Source organism: Aethalodelphis obliquidens, unplaced genomic scaffold (genome assembly GCF_003676395.1).
Source record: "Aethalodelphis obliquidens isolate GAN/ISIS:26980383/991018 unplaced genomic scaffold, ASM367639v1 scaffold44, whole genome shotgun sequence".
Lineage (NCBI taxonomy): Eukaryota > Metazoa > Chordata > Mammalia > Artiodactyla > Delphinidae > Aethalodelphis > Aethalodelphis obliquidens.
Genome location: NW_020837988.1, coordinates 2785995 through 2806173, shown reverse-complemented (window position 1 = coordinate 2806173; position 20179 = coordinate 2785995). Strand labels below are relative to the sequence as shown.

Below are 20179 nucleotides of genomic sequence, written 5' to 3'. Positions count from 1 at the left end.
CCCTAGGAACTTTACTCAAAGCTCAAAGCAGACTGACTTGTACTTTTTCAAGACCTACACTTGTATCTTGCTATTTCCTTATATACACCCTACATGCCTGCTAAATGTTTGCTTTCAAACCCCCAGGATGGCGTATCTGTGGATGCCACATTTTTGTTCATATTCTCTCTACCTAGAACTGTTGTTTAACTTTTGTTAACTGTTGTTTAACTTTTTCACGTACTGAAATCTAATCTTTCCCTTAGAATTTGTTAACATTAGTGTACATCAGAATAAACCAAAGAGATTGTTAAAAATTTGGATTTCCTTGTCCAGTCTCAGAATTGTGATTTAATAAGTCTAGGAGAGGGCCCAGGAGCCTATATTTTTAATAAGTTCACCCAAGTGATTCTCAGACAGATGGTCTTGGGATTAAAAAAAAATAACTTTGAGAAACACTGAAAAGGCCCAAAAGATAGAATATTATAAAGACTTCTCTGATGTCACTTGTTGAAAATAATTTCACTTTCATTGGACTACATCAAGCGTCTTGATCATACCTGAAAAGGAGTGGGTTTATTGCAGACAGCAGCCTGAATGAGCACCCTGATTCTAGCACTGTCTAGTTCTGTGGCCTTGGGAAGTCACTTCACTTCTCTGTGATATCCCTTTCTAACATAGAATGGAGCATATAATGGTACCCAGGTAATAACTCTGTTTTCACCTGTGAGAAGTACTTGGCCCAGGTCTGGCTCACAGTAAATGATCACACATTCGCTACTATTGTATTTCTTACCACGGTTCCTAGACACACAGCGACTTTTTATGTCTTTGGATGCTGGTCCCAGCCTCTCTTTTCACCCCCTGGCAAGCATCAGGTTTATGTGCAAACATGGCCTTTCTCTTTAATAGCTCATCAGTTCCTTAAAAGCAGTGACCATGTTTAGAGAGTGAACATTAAAAAAAAGGCTCAATAACTATGCTACTTTCTTCCGCTTATATTACCTCATCTAACTCTCTGAACAGAGCAAATGTTCAATAAATATTTTGAATGGGTTAATTCAGAAGTTTCATAGGGGGAAGAGGAGGGGAAGGGAGGGGAGGGGAGGGGAGGGGAAGGGAAGGGAAGGGAGGGGAAGGGAAGGACTGGGAGTGTGGGGTTAGCAGATGAAAATTAGTATATACAGGATGGATGAACAACAGGGTCCTACTGTATAGCACAGGGAACTGTATTCACTATCCTGTGACAAACCATAATGGAAAAGAATATGAAAAAGAGTACATATATATGTATATATGTATATATCTATATATAACTGAGTCACTTTTGCTGTACAGCAGAAATTAACACAACATTGTAAATCAACTATACTTCAATAAAATGAAGAAAAAAAGAAGTTTCATGAAACGAGCTTAAACTTCAGTGTATTGTGAGCAAGTTAAAATCAGACACATTAGAGAATCTTAAACTGTATGGATCGTGGTTATTCTGCAGGTGGACCTATTGCTCTTGTATGATTACTTTTCAGAAGCTGACAATGAAGCTCTGTGAGAGAAAGTGCTCCGTCTTCCACAGTCAAATCATGGCAGAGCTGGGACTGGATCACAGGTCTCTAGACTCTGGTCCTAGAACTACATCAAGTGTACCTCTGCCACGATTGCTACCAGAGCTTTCCAACCAGGATTTCAAAAATAGAAAAGAAAAATTTGTAAAAGTTCTCTGAAGACATTCATAGAACAGGATGTACATGTTTACTATTTTTGAGTAACTAACCGAGTTCTGGTATAGGTAAGCTATGGATTCCCCATAAAAACGCCTTCCTAGAAGATGACGTAAAGCTGAGCGTACAGAATACAGCTTAAAAACTAAGGATGTCTGCGAAGAGTCCCAGAGCCAGGTCCTTGCTCTTTTAAAAGTCAGACTGCATGTCTATAGAGGAGCAGATGTTCAGCCTTGACATGCTGCGTCCTACTTTTATGGCAGTACAGGAATTAGACTGAGAGAAAAGGGGCCCTTGAGCTGGCAAACAAACCAACAAAATGACTCTATGTCTAGAAACAGGTTTCATACTCCAAAGCCCTCTGTCCATCCAGGATATCTTGTGTCTGTAATGTCAAAACTCATATGAGAAAAGAATGTAGACAAAGCCCAGGAATCCGGCCGCTGCTTAGTTCCTACTTGCAGCTATGATAACTCCTATCTGTGTGATTAAAACAAATGTTTGAGAAATCTCAGTGAGATCTCATTGATCAGACACCACTGAGCAAATATCAACAGCAGAACATGATGACACAGTCCTATAAACCATAAGAGCTATAACAAGACTTCAAAATTATTGATTTAATCGCTCAGTTACCCGGTTTGCATCCATACAAGGCAATATTGAACATGCAGCCAAATTCCCTTTTAATTATCTTTAAAAATCAAACATTTCACACGTCCTCAAGTGTTTATTCTATCACCTCACATACTTTTACCTAGACTTTCTTTACAGCATGCCTATTTTTTTCCAACATTTTAGCTTTATCCAATATTCTCACTTATTTTGCCCTTTTTTTTTTTAGCACGCTATAACAATTCTTTAATATTACAACCTTTGCTACTGCACTGTTGCTTCTTCCACCAAAGACGGATGTGGATCATGGCATCATTAAGCACAGATGTCAGTCAGCACTGAGGTTCTGTTGTAAACATACACATCTTGCCTTTCCCCCCCCCCATAACTCTTTGCTGGATAAGAGTAAAGGAGAAAGTTTTAAAAAATCAACACCCTTATCTCTTCTGGAATAAGCAATATTTATCATCTCGAGCCTTTAGGAAGATTTTCCAGGAAATATGAACCATCACATTGACTCTCATTAGAACGCCACAAGGAACAGGAAGCCCCTCAATTACTGAATTATTGAATGGGGAAAAGACTACACTCACCGGCGAAGAGTTTTTTTCCCATTCATTCAACAATTTTTTATTACCCTTTATGCACAAACCCCTGTGTTTATAAAACTTAAATTCTTTGAGTGATATATCTGCCAGAGTCCTGCAAGAAAAAAAAAATGCCATGCTCGACTTACGGTAATTTGAGGAAGATTTAATACAGGAATTATTAGCAAAGCTGTGGGAAGCATTCAGAGAAATCACGTACACACGGGTACACACAATCAAGGCAGCACCCCAGGGCTAGGGACATCCAAATTGTTATCTGTGCCTAAATGGACGAGGGAAGAGAGCAGTTACTGAATCCTGATGGGAGGGTCCTGTAGAGAGACTGCCCTGTGAGGATAACATGGGGGCGGGGACGGAGCCCTCAGAGAGACCCAGGCAGCCCAAACAGATCCTACAGGGAGGGGAATAAATGATGGAGCAAGGGACCTGGCTCTTCTCTCCTCAGTCCTGCTGTGGCCTCCCGTTGGCTGAACTCAACGGGCACTCAACGGGCTTGACAGAATCCACAACGCTCAACCTCCCAGCGCCCGGGGCGACGTGAATGGTGACGGAGAATGACTGCATCACCGGTCCCAGTGGCAACCCTCATTGTAACGACCTAACTTCATCGAAGTTAAGATGATCTTCATCTTGTTTTAGAGGAGAAAAAGCGAGGTCGGACACCCAGCTTTGGCTAAGTAGAATATTCTGTGTATTTTCTACTTTGCAGGAATGTGACATATTCTATTTCTGTATGACTATTTGCTAGTTTCTGTAGTCAGGTCTGTCGAAAAGGTAGGAAGGTTGATGCCTACATTCTGTGGTCTAGAAATTGAACAAATGCTCTGATGTGTACACTTAACATCTAGGGACCTGAAAATGAACCGTTTGGTGGACAGACTCTAAGGCAGCCTCATGACCCTCGCTTTCCAGTGTTCACGCCTTTGTGAAATCTGCTCCCGTGGCGTGTGGCGGTAACTGTAACCTACTTCGATCCACAGAAGCTGCAGAGGACGCTGCCTCTCCTGTGATGATGCTAAATAGTTACGTGACAAAGGCGATGATGTCACTGCCATGGTTACATTACTGATATAAAACTGCCCTTCTAGCAGCCTCATGCCAAAGACTTTCTCTTTTGATGGCTTCGAAGGAAGAAGCTGTTGTGAGAAGGCCTGATGAGAGGGCCACATGACAAAGAACCACGGCAATCTCCTGGAGCGGGGAGCAGCCCTGGCAAACAGCCAGCAAGAAGCAGAGAACCTGGGTTCTACAACCACGGAGATGACCCTGCCAGCGCACTGGGTTTGGTAGCGGATCCACCCCAGTCAAGCCTCCAGATGAGGACCCAGCTCTGACCAACACCTCGACTGCAGCTTTCCGGACAACCCAACCCAGCCAAGCCCAGCTTCCTGCCCCACAGAACCCGTGAGATAATACATGCGTACTGCTCTCAGCCACAGAGTTACACAGCCGTAGAAAACAAATACAAATAGGTATTTCATCTTTCTGTGCTGTGTTATTTAATAGCTCCTTGGCATACTCTCCCAAACCCCCTGCAGCTTGTGGCTTGGGGCTCAGTCATTATTTTAGTCAACACCTGTGCAGGATTTACCATTTACAAACTAGTCTCATCAGTACTAAATCAACGGTTCATTAAGATAAGCTGTTGTGATTAGTCTCTGATAAGAGACAGGACGCTGAATCTGCGAGGTCTGAATGGACTTACCCAAGGATAACCAGCTAGTAGATGACACACTGTGGCTTTGGTCTCAGGACCTTGACTACAAGTCCCAGGTTATTCCACTCTACCACAGCTGCCTTCCTTAATTTAGTCTTAGATAATTAAAACCTAGTGGCAAATGAGCCACACTTTCTACCCTTCCACGGGCCAGTTATATTTATTGTCTCCTACGATGGCAAAACACCTTTCCTTTACCTCAGAAATGCATGTTACTGGCCCCCAGACTAATAATACACAGTAGAAAGAAACCTCACGGAAAAGGGATTAAAGACCTCCTGCTACTGATCATGGCTCAGTAGCAGCAACCTTAGCTAAAATCGGGCTTTGAACTGCAGATAGGAGTATCATTACCATCAGCAGCAAAGGCATAAAGCGAACATTAAAAACAGTTTTTACAACGTCTACCCAGGCTTAATTTTCTTATTCCTTCAATAGCTTGGGGGGGGGGGTGGGGAAGGGCTTTGGCAGGACACTTTATGATTAAGGCCCGAATTCTAAACCTTATTAGTAACCAGAGCAGATGGCAAAATTAGCTAATAGATTTTTTTTTTAAAATTGTTCTCTGTTGAAAGAAATATTTGGAAGTGATGGAAAGGACTTACAATTTATCTCTTTGTGAATGGCCAACGGTGGAATTCTAGCTGTGAGGTCTGCTGCTCGTTTGATCCAAAGGCCAGCTAATGGGGCACACGGCAATCCCTTTTGAGATGGAGCAGAGCATTTTCTATAGTGGAGATCAAAGGCAGTAGCGCAACGAGTCATCAGAGTGGGCACCTGTAATAATATAAATGATGATTAAAGTGGTCCCACCCTGCATTTCCCATGATTCAATTTGAAGAGCTGTCATGGACGCTCTCCCCCATGCTGGTCTCTTTACTTAAACCTGTCAGTATCATTGAAGCTGTGGGAGCTTAAGAATCATTTTATAACAAATAAAGGATTGTTTCATGTTGGCCAAACATTTAATAGACTTCTAGAAAATATCCTGTTTTAGTTCAGCTCAGAATTTGGCCCAAGATGAGAGGATTTTGTTTGATTGTTGGTTGCTTATTTTTCTGAACCTACATTTTAAATGACAGCAGGTTTGGAAATAAATGTGATTCAACCTTGGAAGGCTCTTGCTATGTGTCTGTGTGTCTTTTATCAGGGCCCTTGATTAGAAGGAAAAGAGAAAGGAGTCCTTTTTGTTCCATCTCGCCCTGTTATTATATTCATTATGAATCTTTCCCTTTCTTTCCGCCAATTAGGACCTGTCCCAATATGGCGGGACCTCCAGAGTACTAGCGCTGCCTTGCATGCGTGACTCTTTCCAGAAATCGCTTGGCTTGAAATTCAATCCCCGCCCCCCTTTTTTAAAAGAAGAAAACACATTTCAACTGAATTCCAAAGCATTTGTATTCAGAGTCTCCATGACTCAGGGATCTATTATCAAGAGAAAATGAGAATGATTCTATTTTCACCTTTACCTAAACAAACAGGCTCACTGGCTGCCCAGATATTTGAGACTTACTGCTTGTCCTACAGAGCAGCCTCTTATCGCAGGGTCAGTTCGGAAGAATAAAGCAGAGTTGGACAGTCTAGACTTGGATTCGAATCCTAACTTCACCACGTTCTAGCTCTACAGGTGTCCATGTATTAAGGAACCTCTGTAAGTCTACTTCCTAGTCTGTACCAGAGTCATAAATGATCATGGCTCCTCGAGGCAATGGAAAGGGTTGAATGGATTGCCTGCAAGGCCTCAGCCCACCATCTGGAACATGGGGAGTCTTTAAAAGCACTATTATTTCAGGACCGATCACTGAATAGTTTCCGCTGGTTGCCTTTTGCGGTTAGTCAGTTGCTCCATCCGCCTGACTTGCCCTCAGTCTTGTTTGATGAGCTCCACACCAAACATGTTCAAGTTCTACCTACACAGAAGCAAAGATGTGAAGAGATGAGAAAGTACCTGTTTATTCTGGTCATAAATTTGCTTTGTAATTTAGGTTTACGTGTATTGATCTCACTACATTTACCTTCAAAATAGTACTGAGGATTGCTATCAGGGTAGAGGAGCGATTTGGTAGACAATGGTGTTCCTTCTTGAAGAGTGGCTCTACAAAGCACGTGGGTCATAAAGCATTCAGTGCATGTTTGCTCATGAAATGAGTAAATAACTGAAATGATGACACTTAATTAATAATTATGGTGACCAGTACATTAAATCTTTCGTTAAAAGTATTCTGCAGTTAATCATTTACGTTTAAATTCCCTAGCCTTCTTTTTGTTTTTAATTTTATTACTCAGAGACCAACAAATTGTCACTCCCAGGATATTATTGCTATTTCTGTTGAAATCTGGGGAAAGTTGCCATCTGTATCATACTGCTTCTTCTAATGAATGCACTTCTTATACCTTTCCATTCATGCAGATCTTATTATCTTTCAACCACGTTTAAAATTTTGCTCTTACACATTATTCTATTTACTCTTACGAACTTGATATTTTTTGGCCTAAATTGTAAAATATGGTTTGTTAAATATACTTTTTCTTCTGAAATAATTTTAGACTTACCAAAAACTTGCAAAGACAGTACAGAGAGTTCCCATACACCCTTCACCCGGTATGTTTCTCCTAATGCTATCACCTTACATTTCTGTGGTACATTGGTCAAAACTAAGAAACCAACATTGGAACATCACCATTGACTAAACTCCAGACTTTAGTCAGATTTCAGCAGGCTCCTTTTTTTTCATTAGTAACGTTCTTGTTCTGTTCCAAGATCTTATCCAGGATACCATATTGCATTTAGTTGTCATGTCCCCTTACATATACTTTTTGTGTGTGTGTGTGGTACGCGGGCCTCTCACTGCTGTGGCCTCTCCCGTTGCGGAGCACAGGCTCCGGATGTGCAGGCTCAGCGGCCATGGCTCACGGGCCCAGCCGCTCCGCGGCATGTGGGATCCTCCCGGACCGGGGCACGAACCCGCGTCCCCTGCATCGGCAGGCGGACTCTCAACCACTGCGCCACCAGGGAAACCCCCTTACGTATACGTTTAAAAATATATAAATATCATAAGTATTTTTACATAATATACATAATATACATAAGAAATAAATTTGTACACAATATACGTGTTAAATTTTGCCATGTGTTTTATCTCTATGAATTGACACGATCAGGTGATTTTTCTTCTTTAGCTGTTGATATGGTGGGTTGCATTGATTGATTTTCAAGTATTTAACTAGCATCGTGTGACTGGCATAAAGCCCTCTGGGCCATAGTGCATATTCTTAACATATATTTTGCTGGATTCAAGTTGCTAATACTTTGTTTAGAAATTTTACAGCTAAGTTTATATGAGATATTGTCTATAGCTTTTCTCTTTTGTAATGTCTTTGTCTAGTTGTGATATCAAGGTAGTTTTGCCCTCATTCAATGAGTTGGAAAGTACTTCTTCATCTTGTATTTTCTGAAAGAGGTTGTAAAGAATTGTGCTAACTCTTCTTTAATTGTTTGAGAGATCTCTAAATATGGGATTGACCTGGATCTGGGTCACAGAGCCATGATTCCTTTTTACCTACATTCTGCTCTTAGGAAATTTAATTTTTGTTCCTTTTAAAATACCTTTCACCTGCCAATAAATCCCAAATTTATATCTCCAACTCAAGATTGCTCTACTGAGCTCCAAACTTATAAACAATTGCCCTTCAGTATTGGTGGAGGATTGGCTCCAGAAGCCTCCACAGATACCAAAATCCACGATGTTCAAGTTCATTATGTAAAATGGAGTAGTATTTACATACAACTTACACACCTCTTCCCGTATACTTCAAATCGTGTCTAGATAACTTAGAATACCTAATGTGATGTAAAAGCTATATAAATGGTTGCTGGCATGTGGCAAATTCAAGTTTTGCTTTTTGGAACATTCTGGAATTTTTTTGAAAAACTATTTCTGATCTGCAGTTGGTTGAATGCACAGGTGCAGTGCCCATGGATACAGAGTGCCCACTGTATACAACTTTCCCCTTTGATATCTCTACTACAACTAGAATAGAACTCTTAATCCCTGTCTACTCCATTCTGATAGCCTATTCCTCCCCAGATGAGAAAATAACCACCTCAGTAAAACCACCCTATTCTCATTTGACCAAGCCATAATTGTCTGAGGAGTTCTTTCATACCGTCGCACCCTGTATTCAGTATACTACATCATGCTGTTGATTCTACCTTCAGAACACATCTTGAAATCTGTCCCTTTCATAATCTCTACCGTGACCAGCCTAGTCTAAGCTGCTAACATTTGCTCCCAGCTGGTCTCTCTCTTGCTACGCTCCCCAAACCAAATGATTGTTTATTCACATCGCAGCCAGAGTGACATCTTTAAAGTATAAATTAGACCACATCGACTCTCCTTTTGAATAACATTCCATTACATGTAGAATAAATCAAAACTTCTGAACCACAGTGCAATGTATTTTCTTTAACAGGACGCTGGCCTCATTTTCAACTAGTCCTTAGGTTAGGCTCCTGTATTCGTCTGTTAGAGCTCCCCTAACACAATACCATGGACTGGGTGGCTTAAAACAACAGAAATTTATTTTCTCACAGTTTTGGAGGCTAGAAGTCGAAGATCAAAGTGTCAGCAGGTTGGGTTTCTTCCTGCCATGCAGACTGCTACGTTCTCACTGTGTCCCCATGGAACCTCTTCTGTGTCCACATGGAGAGAGAGAGATCTCTGGTGTCATTTCTCTTCTTAGAAGACAGTCCTATCAGATTAGGGACCCAGCCTTATGACCCCAGTTAACTTTAATTTCCTCTTGAAAAGCACTATCTCCAAATACAGTCACATCGAGGGCTAGGGCTTCAACGCATGACATTTTTTTTTAGTTGGGGAGTGGGACGGAAGTACATAACTCCATCCATAGCAGTACCCAATCTCACTCTCTAGAATCTAGGTATACAGGCTCTCTTCTACACATAAAGGACACCGAGCTCACGTCGGTCTTAAGGCCGTTACTGCAATTCCCTTCGTCGGGAACAGTCTTCCCCTAAGTCCACATGTGTGGATGATTCTTGTCTTTTCTGTCTCAACTCAGATGTGACCTCCTCAGAGAGTCATGTCCTAATAACCCAATCTAAAGTCTCCTCTACACCCTGGCCATCACTTTCCATCCCATTTCTCTTTAATTTTCTTTATAGAACTTATCACTCTCTAAGTCATCTTTTTCTATTTACTGGTTTATCTTCTCACAGCCTCTCTCCCCTTACCTGACGCTAGAATAGAAGCTCCCTGAGGGCAGAGAACTGTTTCTATGGTTTGCTGCTATATTTTTGGTTCTCAGGACACTTCCCAGCACATAGCAGATGACTAAAAATATTTGTTGGCTGTTTTTTTAAATTAATTTTTATTGGAGTATAGTTGATTTACAATGTTGTGTTAGTTTCAGGTGTACAGAAAAGTGAATCACTTACACATATACGTACATCCACTCTTTTTTAGATTCTATTCCCATATAGGTCATTACAGAGTATTGAATAGAGTTCCCTGTGCTATAGGGTAGGTTCTTATTAGTTATCTATCTTATATACAGTAGTGTGTATATGTCAATCCCAATCTCCCAGTTTATCCCTCCCCCAACCTTTCCCCTTTGGTAACCATAAGTTTGTTTTCTACATCTGTGACTCTATTTCTCCTTTGCAAATAGGTCCATTTGCACCATTTTTTAAAATTCCACATACAATGCTAACACATATATATGGAATTTAAGAAAAAAAAATGTCATGAAGAACCTAGGGGTAAGACAGGAATAAAGACACAGACCTACTAGAGAACGGACTTGAGCATATGGGGAGGGGGAAGGGTGAGCTGTGACAAAGCGAGAGAGAGGCATGGACATATACACACTACCAAACGTAAGGTAGACAGCTAGTGGGAAGCAGCCGCATAGCACAGGGAGATCAGCTAGGTGGTTTGTGACCTCCTGGAGGGGTGGGATAGGGAGGGTCGGAGGGAGGGAGACGCAAGAGGGAAGAGATATGGGAACGTACGTATATGTGTAACTGATTCATTTTGTTATAAAGCAGAAACTAACACACCATTGTAAAGCAATTATACCCCAATAAAGATGTTAAAAACAAATTCCACATACAAGCAATGTCGTATTTGTTGACTGTTGAGGGAATGAATTTGGTTTAGCCAGTGCTGGCAGACTGCATGGGACCTATTCAATGGGGGAGTCCTAGTGTGCCTGGTGGTTTTTTTCAAGTTTCAAGAGATAAACCGTAGGTAAGAAGCTCTGTCTTTTCCTCATATTTTCAAAAGAACTGGCCACAATCACCTCATAAGTTGATGATTATGAAGGAGACATTTAAGCACTTGGATTCTTATGCCCTAGAATCCAGGGTAAAAAGACAGCGATAGTAACCACCAAAGTCCCTCTAGTCTCTCAGGTCAGCTGTGAGTGTAAATGAGACAAAGGTTTGCTGCTTCGTTTCTAGCTTATCACCCAGGAAGTGGCCAATGGATGTTGGTGTCCATGTATACAGTCTATATGGTACCAGTGAAAGAAGAAAAGAAGGGAAATGTAAGCATGCACCCTAGATTTCCAAAAAGAAACAGCATTTCTTACCTACACACAGTCCTCCTCTACACATTTCAACATACTTGGCCTTGTTAGTGCTCTTCTAACATCTGCCTTCCCTTTGCAGACAGTATAGTCATTAACGAATGAAATTAGCTCCAAGTTACAATGACGGGCATTCAATTTTGTTCAATTAGAGGTTCACAGGGAATTTACACATGCACAGTTCAAAGCTGTCCAACATTCAGGGGCTTGTAAGGAGCACAGACTCCGTTTAGGTTGACGTCAAGCAACAGTCTTAGGTCTACGACAGTTATTTTTCTCACTTGCCATGAGGGAGCCTAGCTTTTAAGAGACCACCTGCATAAGCACTTTGGTACAAATTTCAATGCTTTCTTGAAAATATGTGATCAGAGACATGGAGGTAAGGTGTAATAACTTTATCGGATGGTTATTTTCAGGTTATCAGACTCCGGAATCATGCAAGTCTAAAAGGAATTTCAATTTGTGGAGATTTCAGTGAAGAGATAACATTCAGAAACATCTGCTTCAGTAAGTCAATTCTCCCGAATTTAGAAAACCCAAATAATTAATCTGAGGGCTGAATGCTATCCTCACATATTTTTTATTGCAAATGTAAATTAAATATGCCACTTGAGAGATTACAAAGAAGGCAACTTGGCCCAGAGAAAGGTGCTGCGTTAAGTCAACATTCTCTCTCAGTTGAAACTTGGTCCGTGTTCCTGAGTAAAGCGCCGAGGACAACAGACGTCATTGTGAGATTTCCCAAAATCAGGAGATTTCTGCATGATACCTTCCCCCAAAGGGAATAATGGTTGGCCTCAGAGCCAGATTTTTCGAGGATGACTTTTGCCCACACATCATAAAAATGCAACCCCATCTTCTTACTTACCTTGAGTACCTTTCTGGTCGGATTCACGGCTTTGTTTTCAATACACTGCTTTCTTGACTGCTTCTTTGAGCGAGTTATACCATATACCATGGTACAATACACCATGCTATCGGTATATTGATCAGAATCAATGTACCGATAGCACGGAAGGGAAGAAGAAACGTTGGGAGAGCAAAGATGGAAAACCTAGTCCAAGGGGGCACTTGTCGGGTAGCTCTTGGGGACAGCTGCACATAAGATTGTACCACCAACAAGCATATTTGAAAGCAGCGATGTGATCACTCATGAAGCTAGCCCAGGAGCATAATCTTCCCATCTAAGATCTGAGAGTGATGGGTAGGAGGCAAGAAATGGTTTCTATCAATAAGGAACGGGCAGCCCACACATTAAAATCACTTTTCAAAACACACATGTCCTGCATATTGCAAGAGTTTTAAGACACAGAAGAAAATCATTTTTAAGCTTATCCTGTTTCTTTTAAAAGATCAAAGGGCGTAGAAAACTGTACATGAAAGACACAACTTTTTGTTATATAGATAGATGTATAAGGCTAAATACATGTTTATACTCATTATGTAGATATCCATACACATAAGACTAAAGTAATATAGTGTGTACTCTGTATATATGTATGTATATATGTAGTATACATTTATCTACATTTATCTTTATCTTTCATTCTATCTATCTATCTAATATCCTAGATAACATCTTAAGTCTTGGAAGTAGTAAAGTTGTTTTATTTTTATTTTTTAAGATTTACAGCAGTGGTTCTCAACCAAGGGCAATTTGGCAATGTCTGGAAACATTTTTGGTTGCTATAATTAGCAGGGAGGGGGCTACTGGTATCTAGTGGGTAGAGGCCAAAGATGCTACTAAACACCCCACAAGGTACAGGACATTCCCTCTCCCAGGAAAGAATTATCTGACCCCAAATATCAACAGAGCCAAGGTTCAGAAAACCTGATAGAATCTATAAATTGGGCAGGCATACCAATGAACTCTTAAGATGTCTTAGGTCTGTGACCGAGTTTATCTGGGGGAACGTATCAGATACCAGCAGCTTAAAAAAGGACATTCTTCCCACCTGACTTTTCTAAGGAATCAGTCAACACATTCCAGTGTTTTCATTGCCACATCATAAAAGATATGCTTGTATATTTCATTTCCTGGATGAGTGAAAATGAGCAAGTTGCCGTTTGCCTCAATAATTTCCAGAGGATCTCAGTAACTAGGACATTATACCCTGAGTCTGAGGAAAAATCGGCAAACGTTTCAGGAAATTTCCCTTCTTTGGCAACACTGAAAGGCCACAAACAAATTCACTTTCAAATGGATATTTAAGGGCATTTTATGAGTCTTTTCGATGTCTCTCCAAGTCTTGCTGGAGTTGCTGTGTTGAAAAGCTGTAAATTTTAGTTGCAATAAAATAGACATTACTTTTAATTGTTTCCTCTCAGCATTTTCACATATATGTAGATTTTTCTTTTAAAAAAAAAGCAGCTTGGAAAATCAGCATTTACAGTTCCAAAGAGCTTTCATACTGTCATCAGTCTATATTCTAAGGTGTTTCTGCATTGAAAGAAGATACACTACTGGAGAAATATGAGGAAAGAAAAACTAAAAACTACCAGATGTTCTTGAAACCTCGGAACAGATCATTTGTATCCTTTGTAGCTTCACTGCTTCCAGGTATGATTATCCATGGGGAAGATCAGACCAGAAGAGCTAGGCTCCAGCACTGACGGTCAGCGTTAACCTCACCACCTCCAGGGTAACTGAACACTGAGGCACCATAAAGAACAGTTCTAGGAACTCATGCAATTTGATTTGCTTTTCCAAAATTAAAATTTGGATAATTAAAAAATATATACACAGAACGTACCAATCCCTATAAATTATCATTAAAAAATTGAAAACTGGGGCTACCTGACTCTACCTGGGGAGGTGGAACTTTTCATCATAATCCAAATACTGCTGCGTACGATGCTTTGTAAATGGACAGTCCTCTGCTGGGCTGATTCTTTCTGACAGTTCTCTCGGTTCCTTTTGGTACTCTACCCATCCGTGGTACATGTGAATTTGTACTTGATGTTAATGATCTCACTGCACTTTTTATGTGATTGGCTCTGTACCAAGAGAAACAGTATGAATGCTCCATCATCAGCCACTACAGTCACAAGGGCAGTGTTGAAGTAAGAATTCAATTGTAAATACGAGACAAGAAACTTCACTGCCAAGAGGGGCTGGAAACGGGAGGAATGCAGGGATGCAAAGCGAGGAGGCCTGGTATCATGTCTTCTCTGCTTTCATTAAGCAAGCAAACTGCTAGAAGGAAATGTCATGAAATAAACAAACACAGTACACAAATAATTGCTTCTTTCTTTGACATCCTCACTTCTTTCTCTACCTATGTTTTATGATTAAAAGGAATACTTTGTTTCGACTCTCAAACAGGTTAACACTTACCTTGACAAGTCCTTTGTACGATTCCTGGAGGATAACAGTAGTTATTGAACGTATGAGTGCATGGAGAAAACTGTGACCCACAAATGAGTACCTTCTGGTGACTGACATTAACAAATGAAATATAAACCCAACCCATACAGATACCAAGGTCAAGTGGAAGACAGCCCTGGTGACCACCAAATACTCTGGTTCCCAACATCTCTTTTATTTCTGGTAAAAATTTATTAACAGAAATTTTTCAGAAATTAAGAAATGAGAAAACAGATGTTTGGAGAGCTTCGGCAATCTCTGGAAGATGAAGCTGTTAATGATTTGTACCCAGGTTTGCTTTATTCCAAAGTCTCTTCTCTTCTTTCTACATCGCAACCTCTGCCTCGTAAAACTGTAAGGGGAACACACTAACTCCTGGATGCGCTCTTCTGGCCAAGGCACCCGCCTGCACTCACACAGCATCCAATTGTTTGGCGTCTCCTTGGATGTGAGAAGCCTGCTCTTTCTGTGTCCACTCCACAGCATTTGTGTCTGCACCATGCAAATATTACAAAATGTTCTCCCTTCTGTGGAAATTTTGAGAATTTCAACACCTAAACTTTATCTAATTGTAGATGGGTTGACAGCATAGGATTACAAAATATTAAGAAGAAAATCAATTTCTTTGGGTTTACTCAGTATTTTTCTGTAAAACTGCTCTTTTAGGAAAAGAAGTCTAGTTAAAAAAAAAAAAACCCTGGTCATTCTTTGAGGGCTCCCCGTTATACATTCGGAGCTTGTTCTTCACCAAGAAATATCCATTAGGGCAACATAAATGGGACTAAATGTCCTCTATGACAAGATTCTGGAGACAGTATCACTGCTCCCTCAGGTTCATATCTTTAAAGACAATAGCTTACGCCATTTGAAGCAAAACTTGTCGTGAAAATGTTTCATTTTGTTGTCTTCCAAATGCTCAAGAGGTAAAGATGATCATCAAAAACAAGGTCGAGCCCATCAATGCATACAGCCATGGCTTAAAATTCTAACCAAAACACGTTTTATCACATTGGATAAGCTAATATTAATCTCATAAATATTCCTGATCGAAATCTAAATAAAAATAAAAAGGCTTCTAGAAAAAATCCACCCAGCATTAATAGCTCTTCTAAAACATTTTTAATTTTTTCCATCTGGTCACTTCCAAGAAAAACTATTCAGTACTTCCAAGTACTGAAGAATCAAACTAGGTAAGTCCTACTCACAGAATTTCAGAAAGGCCACCAGAGGGAATAACAAATGCTCTTAAATTTCAAAGACACAAGTTTTTCTCCACCAACTCTGGCACATTTCATGACCTTATTCTGAGGTCATACAAGTAGATGGTCCACCAGAAAGCATGAGCACAATGGCTATGCAATGTCTCTAGCTTTTCATGACTAAATTGGCCAGAGTCAGCCTAATGTCAATAAAGAAGACTAGTAGTTTTGTATGGTTATTTCTCAATCACATCTACACTCACCCTGTCACCTTGACAAGAACCAATGCCCAAGCAGTAAATTATTTCCCTTCTCATCCATATATTTTAGAGAATTAAAGGCATTGATTTTACAAGGAGAAAAAATGCTTCTCGTTGGTTCTCTGTGGGGAATAAACAAGCAAGAAGAAATGCTCTTCCGAATGCATAATGGAATTTCCTATCTCTGAAACTGTCTCTCACTCCCCTCCACCCATACATGCAACCGATGTCATTGCTGTCACATCTAGCAGGGTATCAGGCGGAGGTGAAGCCAAAGGACTCTTTCCTCTACAGCCAGGGGAATCCCCATAATTTCCAGTCTAGTACAGTTTCCAGTTTAGCTACAATTACTAAGGGTGAACATTACTCCTGGCGTTTCATAGGAAGGTAGATAACTGTGGGGTTCAAGGCAGTCATCCCAGGCGTTACTAAGCTCACCCTTTTCTCTGACTCTTTTCTAACGCCTTGTTTTTAGTAACTTTCATCAGGTCAAATTCATAGGCTGTACCTTGACCTTCCAGGGAACATAGGCCACCTGAAAACACAGCTAAAGGATTATAATCCCCTTACTTGGGTGTGCTCCCAGAGTAAAGTAAAACATTAAACTTACCATTGGCGATCCACATTGCAGGCTATGGTCCCACTCGCCCAGGTCTCCACGGTGTCCTTTTCTTCGTGCAGACGCATCACTCTCCCACATCTTGGTTGGGAGTAGTAGTAGAAATCTGACAAGCCCTAGCAGAAATTCACAGTGCAGGAAGGAATAAAACAGGTAGTCAGATGTCCCAAATGGCTGATTCCCACTGCTCTTCAAAGGCATTGATAAAGGAACAAATTTGTCACAGAAACACCCGCGACCCCAATCTGTTTTTGAGGCACGAAGGGGCCAACTGACCAACTGAATCCAACCTAGGGAAGCTACTGAAATGGTACTATGCTATTATAAACTAATTTAAAAGGGTCCCAGGAACTGACGCATGCATACCTGGTACCCAAACCCAAAGATTCAATCTAGGATCAGAGGATCTGGAATGAAAAAACTCGGTGTGGGCTTCGGACTTGTCGCCCTGTCTACCCTCTTACTTCTGTCCCTCTGATTATTAAACTTGTCCTTGGTGGACTCTTCCAAGAGTCACCTAAATTTGGTCAGGAACAGAGCCACAGGGATAACAGTCAAAACTGAACGCTCAGTATATACTGACTTAAGTGAGACTATTTTGGCTAAAAGATTTTCCCCCAAGTGGTATTTTTAAAAAAGATAACAGGGGGCTTCCCTGATGGCGCAGTGGTTGAGAGTCCGCCTGCCGATGCAGGGGACGCGGGTTCGTGCCCTGGTCCGGGAGGATCCCACATGCCGCGGAGCGGCTGGGCCGTGAGCCATGGCCGCTGAGCCTGCGCGTCCGGAGCCTGTGCTCCGCAACACGAGAGGCCACAACAGTGAGAGGTCTGTTTACCACAAAAAAAAAGATAATAGACTTGATTTTTTACAGTTCTAGATTCTCAGCAAAATTGAGAGGAAAGCACAGAACGTTCCCACACCCCCTCTCCTCACACAGAGGCGCAGCTTCCCTGTATCACCATCCCCCACCAGAGGAGAATATTTGTTACAGTTAGTGAACCTGTGTTGACACATCATTATCACTTGAAGTCTATAGTTTACCTTAGGGTTCACTCTTGGTGGTGTACATTTTATTAGTTTTGACAAACGTGTAGTGACGTATCCACCACTGCAGTATCATACAGAGGACATTCCATGTCCTACTATCTTGGTTACATTTTTATTCATTCATTCAGTTAGTCATTTTTATTCGCGTCTCTTTCCTCTATGCATTGAACCCTGTGCTAGACCCTGGGAATCTTCAAAACAATAATTAAAACAAATCAACAGCCTTTTCTTTAGCTTCTCTCTCCCTTCTTGCATCTTACTGAAAGCAGAAAGAAGAAACCAAGCGGCACCCTCAACACCCGGGCTAGAAACATTCTTGGCTAGATCATTCAGAAACTGAGATCATGAGTGTTTGTTTTTTTAGGATGCTAAGTTTTGTAGTAATTTATCACAGAGCAATATATAACTAACACATATATTAATATCAAGAGTGGAACATTGCCAAAATACGAACCCAAAATTTGGGGGTGGCTTTGGAACTAGGCAGTGGGCTTTGAGAAAAGTGTTAGGAACAGCCTGAGGGCCTGGAAGAAATTGTCGATAGAAGCCTGTGGTCATTCATCAAGCTCCAGGTGAAGGCTGGCAGGCAATGAGGTAAATGTTATTGCAAACTGGAAGAAGAGGGATCTTTGTTACGTTGTGGCAGAAAGTTGAGTAACACCACTGAGTGGAAAGTAGAAAATGTGTGTATCAGTGAACTGGGTGACCCATGAAGATGCATGTATTATATACACCCCTATTCCTTTAAATACAAAGTAGACATATTAATTGTTGTTGTTACATTGTGGAAGGAATCTTTAAGTCTAATAGGAAGACAAAAGGACAGCTTCTGTGGTGTATCTTCTTATTCTTCAAAATACTTACTAGCTGACATTCAGGTGTCTGTCTCGGAAGAACAGGTTTTCACCTCCATCCTACTGTACTCTGACGTGGATATGTGACTTGCTTTAGCCAATAAAATGAGTGGAAGTGGCGTGGGTCACTCCCAAGCAGAAGTTTTAAGAGCCAGTGCATGCTACCTTTTGATTTATCCTATGGTGAAATGTCTCATTTTATAAGAGCTACTCTATCAGACTGAATCCTGGAAGGAAGCGATCCAAAGCCAGCCAGCAATGAACATATATTTGAACAAGAAAGCAAGCTTTGTAGTTAGAAGCCACCGCCATTTGTTACTGCTCTATACATTACCCTTGCCTGATTGGTACAGCTTCAGACAAGTGCTGCAGCTGAAGGATGACGAGGATTCTGACCCATGGACCAGGGGGACAGGATAGATGCTACGGCAGATGCAGGGGCCTGGAGCGTGTGAGAGATCGTAGGAAGAGTATGCATGTCTAAAACGTAATATGGAAATTGGTTCGGGAAAGGGATGAGGGGAAAGGAACAAATTAGACGGACAGGGTCATTTATTCCATGTTAAGAAAGTCTGCCCCCCTGTCAGGATGGAGAGTTCATTGAATTATAAGGGGAGGAATAATATGTCCAAATTTTATGTTAAGAAGTTAACAATGACAGTCTTGTAGAAGGTACAGGTAAGGTGCCTGAAACACAGGGAGGAAATCCACTGTAATAGTTTAAGGAAAGTATGTTACACACGTAACCAAGGAATGGAGAACACTGGAGAGGTACGAGAGACACTAAAGAGAAAAAAAGTGAGAGAATTTAGCAATGAGGTTGATGTGATCATGGCATCGTTACAGGAACATGAAGTACAATGTATGTATTGCTCGTGTTAGATTAGACTGTTAGTCAGGGACAGTCCGTCTCTCCTTCCCCACCCTCTGTGGGAGGAGTGTATTTCTCCAACACATGAACATGTGACCTACAATGATGGGGGCGTGGAAAGGATAGTGTGCAAGTTCCAAGTCTGGGCCTCGAGAGGCATCGTTTGCTTTTCTTCATCCTCTTTGGGATCATCCCTCCCCCTTCATGAGCACATTCCCCATCTAGTCTCCTGGTTCCTGGTCCCTGAGGACAAACCTGCAACAAAGCTGATCTGAATCTGTGGCTGGAGCCCAAGTCCAGCTGATCCCAGCCAAGACCAGAGAAGTCCTGCCCCCCTTCTGCCAGGCAGACACGTAAGTGAGACACCGTGTGCCACTGAGTTCTTATTGTTGTTTTCTAGCCAAAGTTGACTGATACACCACTGGACTCAAATTTCCATGAGCTACTAACCTCAACTCCACGTTCCTTTTATGACTTTTAAAAATCTTTTCGCTGCACTGGGTCTTCGTTGCCATGCACGGGGTTTTCTCTAGTTGTGGCGAGCAGGGGCTACTCTTCGTTGTGGTGCGTGGGCTTCTCATTGCGGTGGCTTCTCTTGTTGCGGAGCACGGGCTCTAGGCACGCGGGCTCAGTAGTCGTGGCTCATGGGCTCTAGAGCGCAGGCTCAGTAGTTGTAGTGCACGGGCTTAGCTGCTCTGCGGCATGTGGGA

The 20179-nt window shown here is 41.4% G+C and overlaps 1 long non-coding RNA gene across 2 annotated transcripts; it reads right to left on the bottom strand.

Moving 5' to 3' along the window:
- Positions 1 to 5082: 5082 nt before the first annotated feature.
- LOC113606378 (uncharacterized) lies at positions 5083 to 19991 on the bottom strand. Of its 2 annotated transcripts, XR_003427509.1 has the most exons (4): positions 19920 to 19991; positions 16689 to 16813; positions 14060 to 14249; positions 5083 to 5417 (listed from the first exon to the last, which is right to left on the bottom strand). It is a non-coding gene; the product is annotated as an uncharacterized LOC113606378 (long non-coding RNA). The 2 variants fall into 2 exon arrangements; XR_003427508.1 differs by lacking the exon at positions 19920 to 19991 and having other exon boundaries at positions 16689 to 17374.
- Positions 19992 to 20179: the final 188 nt, after the last annotated feature.